The sequence below is a fragment of the Odontomachus brunneus genome, unplaced genomic scaffold (genome assembly GCF_010583005.1).
Source record: "Odontomachus brunneus isolate Ranch 3 - 2012 unplaced genomic scaffold, Obru_v1 Obru_scaffold_050, whole genome shotgun sequence".
Classification (NCBI taxonomy): Eukaryota; Metazoa; Arthropoda; class Insecta; order Hymenoptera; family Formicidae; genus Odontomachus; species Odontomachus brunneus.
Genome location: NW_022639500.1, coordinates 1972995 through 1979459, shown reverse-complemented (window position 1 = coordinate 1979459; position 6465 = coordinate 1972995).

Below are 6465 nucleotides of genomic sequence, written 5' to 3'. Positions count from 1 at the left end.
TATATCACATATTACATATGTCCGTACCGTACTAATTACCAATTCACATTTGTTTACTGAAATTTACTTAATTAGGAAACAATAAACATCCGATTTAATGAATAAACGAAAGAGATTCTCAAAGGATTCTCCGTGATCGAAGATATGAAGTGAATTCGACGTTTATATTAATTTTATTAATAATAATAGAAAATTATATATAAATGAATAAATGAAATATATAAATGAATAAATTTCACTAAATTGCTTGTTTGTAATATATGCGCAATTGCGGCAGATGTTGCGAACACAAATATTTACCAATAACTTCTGTTTTATGATATTTTGACGTGAAAATAATATTATCTTGTCATATAATTTAGGCAAATATTCTTTTCGTGTTAATGTCTAATGATTTGGAGATCGACGATTTTACCGACGGCTACTTGAATAAGACAACTGTCGAGGCGAGACCTTTCTATTAACGTTAAGGCTTTCGTGAACGTTCGCCAGACGGAGACACCTTTGTCTGCACCATACGATAATGCTTTCAAGTTGAATTATCATCCAACATACAATTCTATGAGTTTTGTATTCGTGTACATTTATCACCCAAACAATACGTTTTATAAAATACGTAGCGTTCGAGAGATAACCGATTGTTGTATCCAAGTGTCGTACGAACGTTATTTGCAAATACTTCGTTAAATTTAATTATTATTAATATGACGTATTTTTCATCCGTATCACAGAGTTGTTAATGAACTGACACGACATTCATTTATTTTTAACGATGATATAACACGAATACCGACAGAATCTTCTACTAATCGACACCCATTGATCGATCAGAAGTTACAGACAGTCTGATTATTTTCAGATAAAATAGACCAGTTCAAGTGGCAGCAGTTGGTCGAGGGTGAAAGGTGGACACAGTGATCGGCGACTAACGGCGGTGATAAGTACTCGTGAACTCCGGATAAACCAGTTTTTACTATATTGCTGATTTATCCGACTGCTTTTACAAGTAGTGATTTACTTTTTTTTAGCTTATTTACCAATACTTCATGCTTAATATATGACTAGAAAAACGTCTATGAATAATAGGCAGGAAAGAATTTAAATGTTTTTGCTTAGTTGTCTATACCCTACTTCAGAACAACGCTGAATGTTGGTGAGATTAAAAATCGTATCTCTCTCTTTCTCAGGAAATAAGTATAAATTTATTTATAGCATAATATATACTTCCAGTGTTATAGAACATGATATTTCGGTAGGAAAGTTGTCTAAATAGTAAAAATTTAATGCGATTTTCGAATAGTTACTGAACAGTTATGTTAGTCTAGTAAGTGATACTTCAGTAGCAGAATCGTCTTAAGTTACTTGCAATTTCTTAATTTTAAATATTTCATTTTCCTATTTTCAACGTACTACAGAATGCTTTTATGACTTACCGAATGTCTATATGTTCTAATATAAATATTATTTTAATTACGTAAACTTTGTCTGCGCATATATTAATCATTATGAAAATTTCAGAAAAACTAGACAAAAATATGATGTTATTATAAAAATAAAAAAAAATTTGCAAGTTTATATTATAAGTATATATATACCCACAAACACATGTATGTGTGTATGTATGTATGTATGTATGTATATATGTGTTGTAATGTACACACGTGTGTGTGTGTGTGTGTGTGTGTGTGTGTGTGTGTGTGTGTGTGTGTGTGTGTGTGTGTGTGTGTGTGTGTGTGTGTACATATATATACGAGTATATAAATCGTATATAAACATAAATATGTGTATATATGTGTGTATGTATACACATATATATTACTGAACCACTTTAAACTCTTATAAAAATATTTCAAATTTTCTTTAAAATGTAAAGCTAAAAATACCTAAAAAATGCTCAGAAATGCTTGTTTCAAAATTTTCATTTGAATTTTTCTGAAATACGTCCAAATCCGTATAAAAATTTTGAAAAAATTATGAGAAAATCTTAGAATTTTTATAAAATCTTAGAATTTTTATAAAAATTTCTTACATAGATCTTTTTATCCATTCTTAAAGTTGTACTATTTTATTAAGTTTTAAGTCTGAGATGTTATAACAATTTACCCTAGTATCAGAATCGTTTGATATGTTCTCATCGCAATAAAATTTTATATTATTAACATATATCCTATTTATCTTTTTACTCACTACTCACTACTCACTACTCACTTTAATTCCTAACCTTAGCTATTATCTCTGTTTAAGGTTTAACATTATCAAATATCTTTTTTCCTCCAATTTATATTGCCTTGCTCTATGCTTTTCTATACTCATTTACTCATTGTTTAACTTATTAACATTATATTCATTGTTTATTATTAACAATATAAATAAACATATTTTACGATAAACATTACAATGCATGTACAATACAATACATTATAAAACTGTAATAATATTGCTGATAGTTAAAGGAAAAATTAGTATAGATATTTTACAGTAAACTGCTCCAATTATTGAATCCAATTCTTGTCCAGTTTCTACATAGTATTTCTACAACTAATGAAAATGCGTTATTATTAGACAATAACTGAGTGTATGTCCGCACAAACTGTACATTTTTACCAGAGAAATGGAGGTTTGTTCTCCGAGAAAGAAGTCCTGTCATTCTGTTTTGTTTTTTCCTAAGAAGATGTCACTGTAGTTCTTTACGAGAAACAGGCGGAAGAGAATGTTGCGAACACGATGTCGCAAATCGCGCAAGTGGTTCGGTAGTCCAGCATGCACTGGCCGTACATTTGCGCAATGGAAAGTCCAGCAGCCTCGTGTGTGCCATTCTTTTTCCCCGACGACTTGACCGCGCTCGATTGAACATCACGAAGTCGCTCATCGTGTCCTGTCATCAGTCATGTACAGTTATTTGAATATTACTAGGAAGTCCGCCGCTAACGATATAAGTTTTTATTGCTATAATTTCTTTTTTTAGCAGCGAATTGTGCCGTGCACTGTCCTAAAAATGCGAAATCGATGCATCTTGATACCACTTACCGAGTGATTACTCGCGCAATGACATCGCATAATGTCTAATTTCCTAAAATGTTACCGCCGGTCGAACAATATTCATTCCAGATTATGTTTTACGCAATGACTTTTCCGTATCGGACCCAATTGCGGCGACGGCGATGCCCTGGGAACACGTTGTTGCGAACCCTTTCTCGCCGAAAAAGTGAAAGGTTACGAAACGCAACCGGTCATCCGCACAGTCGTAGCGCCAATGAAATACTCGGGACCACAAAGCTGACGAAATTTTACATCTGCTTTTACGCGCCCCATGACATATTACGTGCGAACGTAGTTTCGCAAACAACTTTTTTAATTCAGATATCAGCATGATGATTCCTTTTCACTTTTTCTCTGAATTTTGATGTTATGTTCGTCACCTGCCGAACGATTTAAATATCTCGCATGATTAAACCTGATTTAAATATCTCGCATAATTGGCGTAAACTGATCAGTACATTGTAACTATTTGTAGTTTTAGTTATGATATTTCAAATCAATCATTTTCAATGATATATCATAAATCATTTTTTATTTTTTATATATTTTGTTATCTTGATTTTATTATTTCGACATTCTTTTATTATATTTTTATCACTTCAATTATTTCATTACTTCGACATTTCTTTACTTACATATTTTATTACTTCGATTATTTTGTTACTTTGATATTCGTTTTTTATATATTTCATCACTTCGATATTCTTTTATTACATTTTGCCACTTTGATTATTTCATTACTTTCATATTCTTTTATTTACATATTTTATTCAATTATTTTATGAAAAGTAAAGATAAATAAAATAAAAGAATATCAAAGTGTATAATGAAATAATCAAAGTAATGAAATATACAAAATAAAGAAATGTCAAAGAACCTTCTAATATTTTGAATATTTTATTACTTTGATTATTGTATTACTTCAACATTCTTTTATTTTACTTCGATTATTTCATTTTGATATTTTTTATTTATATATTTTATTACCTCAATTATTCTGTTACTTTGATACTCTTTTATTTCATATATTTCATATTACTTTGATTACTTTATTACTTTATTAAATTCTTTTATTTTATTACTTCGATTATTTAGTTACTTTAATATTTTTTCTGTTATATATTTTATTACTTTGATTATTTTATTATTTCACCATCTTTTTGTTTCATACATGTCATTACTTCTTTCGAAAAGATTTTACTGTGTAATACGTCCTTGAATGGGACGTAAGGGATTCACACAAAAGATCGTCAAGGTGTAACGTACCGTTTTAGGAATGGTCAGTAAACGATGATCTAACGGCAATTGTGTTACGAAATGTCCCAAATCTCTTGTGCAAGATAAGTCACTCAATGAAACTCTGACTGGTATCTCCGTTGACTTTCTACTTTGCATACGTACAGCTAAATCGACCACTTTCAACGCGATCGTGAGAACTATCATTAACTTGAGCGGGTGTGAACGCGTCCTTGCTTTGTGCCGGCGAGAAACAGGATGCTATCGCTCGTTACCGGCACATTGTTGCCGGTTTGGAATTTCAAGATCACGATCACGTTCATGGCCAACACAGATCATTCCCTGCCATCAGTGACATAACAATGCAAAAACGATTTTGAAAATGATTAAAATCGCAATATGATTTCAACTACGAGGAGAAAAAGAAAAAGGCGTCGGAAAATAAAAGAATTTGGCGGACAAAATTTTACCATCCGGAAGAAGACCCATGATGAGAGTGATGAGAGATATTCTCGGTAAGGATATCTTCTTTTACACGAAGAGAGGACTAACTACTTGACAATTTCATTCGATTTCTCTTCCATTCTTAAATACTATTTAATTAAATGTGTGTCTCCGGATGTTTTTTTCTTCTTAGTCGTTTTAAATTAAAGAGAAGATTTTTAAGCTATTTATTTTATAATAATATTACATTATATTTGGAGATTTTTATGTACGTATTTTTTCTACATCTGCAATAAAAAAAAATAGGAGGAGAGGACAGTAACAAGATTGTTATATTTGGAAGAAGACTAATAAAAGATAAAGACAAATATTTTCTCAGAGAAATGATATTTTACTTAAAGAAAGATAGAAACATGAATGAATCAACTATTTAGTAATTTTAATTAATTTTTCTTCTGTTTTTGACAAATACTATTGGATTAAATATCTCTTAAGATTTTTTGTTTTAATTGTTTTAAATCCAAGAAAAGATTTTTATATATTGATTTATAATAATACTACACATACTATATTTGAAGATTTTTATGTACTTGACATATTTTTTCTATCTTCATAATAAAAGACTTTGGAAAGGAAGGGGACAGCGAGAAGATCAGATAATAAGGTTGTTTCACTCGAAAGAGAATCCACAAAAGATGAACAAATATTTTCGCAGAGGAATTATCTTTTACTTAAAAAAAACTTATGTACTTATGCCAAGTACATAAAAATCTTCAAATATAGTATGTGTAGTATTGTTATAAATGAACAATAAACCAATTACTTGATTTCATTTGCCATTTACCATTTATTTTAATTGATTTTCCCTCTACTTTTTATCAATACTGTTCGATTAAATAAATTTGATGTTTTTTTTTCTAGTTGTTTCAAATCTAAAAAAAATTTAGTTTAAGTTTGTTTTATAATAATATTACTCTTATATTTGGAAATGTTTAATATATTTTCTCTACGTTTATAATAAAATAATACGGGAGAGGGGAGAGCAAGTGACAAGTTATTCAATTAAAAAAAAGATCCATAAAAGATTAAAAATATTTTCGCAAAAAAATCTTTTACTATATAGGAAAGAAACAATGAACCAGTCATTTGACAATTTTAATCGATTATTCCTAGTTTTGATAAGTACTGTTTAATTGAATATTTTTTTTATATTTATATCTTATATCTTTTATATTTTATATCTTTTATATTTTATATCTGTTTTAGTTATATTAAATCTGAGCTGTTTTTTTAATAATTATATTATTTATACGATATTTGGAGATTTTTATATACTCAATAACATTTTCCTTCATTTCTTTTTGTTGTTTTTGTAATAGAAGAGACTGACAAAGAAGTTATTTCACCCGGAAGAGGATCCACAAACGACGAACTCGTTTCTTCGAACGAGTTCCGCATCGAGTATGAACAGTAGTTTACGTGTAATCGCTTAATCACGTGGCAAATCAAAGTACAGCGCGATTACGACGATCCGCGTCTCCGAAGTCCCGTCCACTCGCGCGATCTCTGGAAAAGTAATTTCGCCATTTACTACGTTACGAAGTTGCGACGCGCTTTTACAAGATTAGATACTCATCGCCCTTACGAAAGTCGCTCTCGTCTGTGGTCACGTGTGCACGTTTCACATTACATAGTCGTGTGTGTAATTATCCGAATACCACAGGGAGGAAGACTTCGTCGCTGGAA